This window comes from Aegilops tauschii, chromosome 3 (genome assembly GCF_002575655.3).
Source record: "Aegilops tauschii subsp. strangulata cultivar AL8/78 chromosome 3, Aet v6.0, whole genome shotgun sequence".
Classification (NCBI taxonomy): Eukaryota; Viridiplantae; Streptophyta; class Magnoliopsida; order Poales; family Poaceae; genus Aegilops; species Aegilops tauschii.
Window position 1 is genome coordinate 32,624,001 of NC_053037.3, and position 3,102 is coordinate 32,627,102.

Sequence of the window (3,102 nt, forward strand, 5' to 3'; positions counted from 1 at the left end):
CCAATATGATTAATTGCCATACCTGATCCGTTGGCGGTGTGAATCTGCTCATTGCCAGTGTACCTCTCCCGGACTGTGAGCTTCTCCAAGTCACCAGTGATATGGTTAGTTGCACCACTGTCCATATACCAGTTTGTATCTATGCCATATTGAGGAGCAGCAATATTCACCGAGCGCTCTTCCCTCCCTGGTAAGAGGAGTCATAGCACTTCCAGCACTTCCACGCCATGCGCCCAACTTTGCCACAGATCTGGCACGTTGGTTTGGCGGTGGAATTGTTGTTGAAGCCGCCTATGTTTCCTCCTGGGTTGCCATGGCCGCCACCGCTGTTGGGCTTGTTGTTGAAGTTCCGGCCGCGGTCACCACCGCCGCCACCTTGTTTGTTGTTGAAGACACGACCGCGGTCACCACCACCGCCGTCGTTGCCGTTCTGCTTGTTGTTGTTGTTGTTGTTGAAGCGCCCGCGTGATGCAGCGTTGGCAGAGGACTGGGAGGCTCCCACGCGAAGATTCATGCGCATCTCGAAGCTCAGAAGCTGCGAGTACAGTTCCGGGACAGTCACAGGTTTGACCCGTGAGCACATGGCAGGCACCACGGGATCGAACTCTTCCTCCAGCCGGCGAGGATGTGCGAGACCACATCTTCTTCGTCCACCTTTTTCCCTGAGGCAACTAACTAAATCACAAAGGGTTCTGATCTTACCAACGTACTCTGTAATGGTGGAGTTGCCCTTCTAAAGATTCGCCAGCGCGATCCTAACGTTGACAGATCGCGCTCGGGTATGCGAGTTGAGCATCCCTTGCACGGTGTTCCACAGCTCTGCTGTGGTGTGGCAAGTCGCCACTTGGATGGCCATCTCACATGCTAGCGTAGTCAGCAGGTAGGAGAAGACCTGCTGATCACAAGCGTACTGAGACGTCTCCAACGTATCTATAATTTTTTATTGCTCCATGCTATTATATATTCTGTTTTGGATGTTTAATGGGCTTTATTATACACTTTTATATTATTTTTGGGACTAACCTATTAACCCAAGGCCCAGTGCAAATTGCTGTTTTTTTGCCTATTTCAGTGTTTCGCAGAAAAGGAATATCAAACGGAGTCCAAACAGAATGAAACCTTCGGGAGCGTGATTTTTGGAACAAATGTGATCCAGAGGACTTGGAGTGGACGTCAAGAAATCAACGAGGAGGACACGAGGCAGGGAGGCGCGCCTGCCCCCCTGGGCGCCCCACCCTCGTGGGCCCCTCATGGCTCCAACGACCTACTTCTTCCTCCTATATATACCTACGTACCCCGAAACCATCCAGGAGCACCACGAAACCCTATTTCCACCGCCGCAACCTTCTGTGCCCGTGAGATCCCATCTTGGGGCCTTTTCCGGCGCTCCGCCGGAGGGGGCATCGATCACGGAGGGCTTCTACATCAACACCATAGCCTCTCCGATGATGTGTGAGTAGTTTACCACAGACCTTCGGGTCCATAGTTATTAGCTAGATGGCTTCTTCTCTCTCAGTTCTCCTCGATCTTCTTGGAGATCTATTCGATGTAACACTTTTTGTGGTGTGTTTGTCGAGATCCGATGAATTGTGGCTTTATGATCAAGATTATCTATGAACAATATTTGAATCTTCTCTGAATTCTTTTATGTATGATTGGTTATCTTTACAAGTCTCTTCGAATTATCAGTTTGGTTTGGCCTACTGGATTGATCTTTCTTGCAATGGGAGAAGTGCTTAGCTTTGGGTTCAATCTTGCGTTGCTCGATCCCAGTGACAGTAGGGGAAACGACACGTATTGTATTGTTGCCATCGAGGATAAAAAGATGGGGTTTATATCATATTGCTTGAGTTTATCCCTCTACATCATGTCATCTTGCCTAATGCGTTACTCTGTTCTTATGAACTTAATACTCTAGATGCATGCTGGATAGCGGTCGACGTGTGGAGTAATAGTAGTAGATGCAGGCAGGAGTCGGTCTACTTGTTGCGGACGTGATGCCTATATACATGATCATGCCTAGATATTCTCATAATTATGCACTTTTCTATCAATTGCTCGACAGTAATTTGTTCACCCACCGTAATACTTATGCTATCTTGAGAGAAGCCACTAGTGAAACCTATGGCCCCCGGGTCTATTTTCCATCATATTAATCTACCGTCAAGCTATTTCTGTCGTTGTTTATTTTGCAATCTTTACTTTCAATCTTTATCATAAAAATACCAAAAATATTATCTTATCATCTCCATCAGTTCTCACTTTTGCAAGTGGCCGTGAAGGGATTGACAACCCCTTTATCGCGTTGGTTGCAAGGTTCTTATTTGTTTGTGTAGGTATGAGGGATTTGCGTGTGGCCTCCTACTGGATTGATACCTTGGTTCTCAAAAATTGAGGAAAATACTTACGCTACTTTGTTGCATCACCCTTTCCTCTTCAAGGGAAAACCAACGCATGCTCAAGAGGTAGCAAGAAGGATTTCTGGCGCCGTTGCCGGGGAGTCTACGCACAAGTCAAGACATACCAAGTACCCATCACAAACTCTTATCCCTCGCATTACATTATTTGCCATTTGCTTGTCCTTTTCCTCTCCCCCACTTCACCCTTGCCGTTTTATTCGCCCTCTTTTTCCGTTCGCTTTTTCTTTCGCTTGCTTCTTGTTGCCTATTTGCCCTAATGCCCCTGCCTAAAAACGTTGATCATTACCTTAAAAGGTTGGAAGGAATTGAAAACAACGTCAGAAGCTTTATGACTTTGCAATTTGAGCATAATAATTTCTTTAGAAACGAGCTTAAAGAACAAAAGAGCTTTATGGGTTACATGAATAAAGAGCTTGATGATATGTCTAAGGAATTTTATGGCTTGAGATCTCAGTTTGCTCATCTTGAAAAAATAATAGCCCAAATTTCGGATAAGCAGGCCACCTTAGTCAATAAGATGGCCGCTAAACCGGAAGATTTAGAAGGTAATAAAGATGAAGATCTAAAAGTGATTGATGTGTCTCCTATTAAATCTTTGTTTTGCAATATGAATCTTGATAATGATGGGACTGGAGATGAGTCAACTTTAGTTAAAAGGCGTCCCAATGATTCAGAGTTTTTA

General features: G+C 45.6%; 1 non-coding gene across 1 annotated transcript; it reads right to left on the reverse strand.

Annotated features, from left to right (window-relative positions):
- Nucleotides 1-519: 519 nt before the first annotated feature.
- Nucleotides 520-657, reverse strand: LOC120962210 (small nucleolar RNA Z247). The gene has a single exon (XR_005753053.1). It is a non-coding gene; the product is annotated as a small nucleolar RNA Z247 (small nucleolar RNA).
- Between the last annotated feature and the right edge of the window lie 2,445 nt (nt 658-3,102).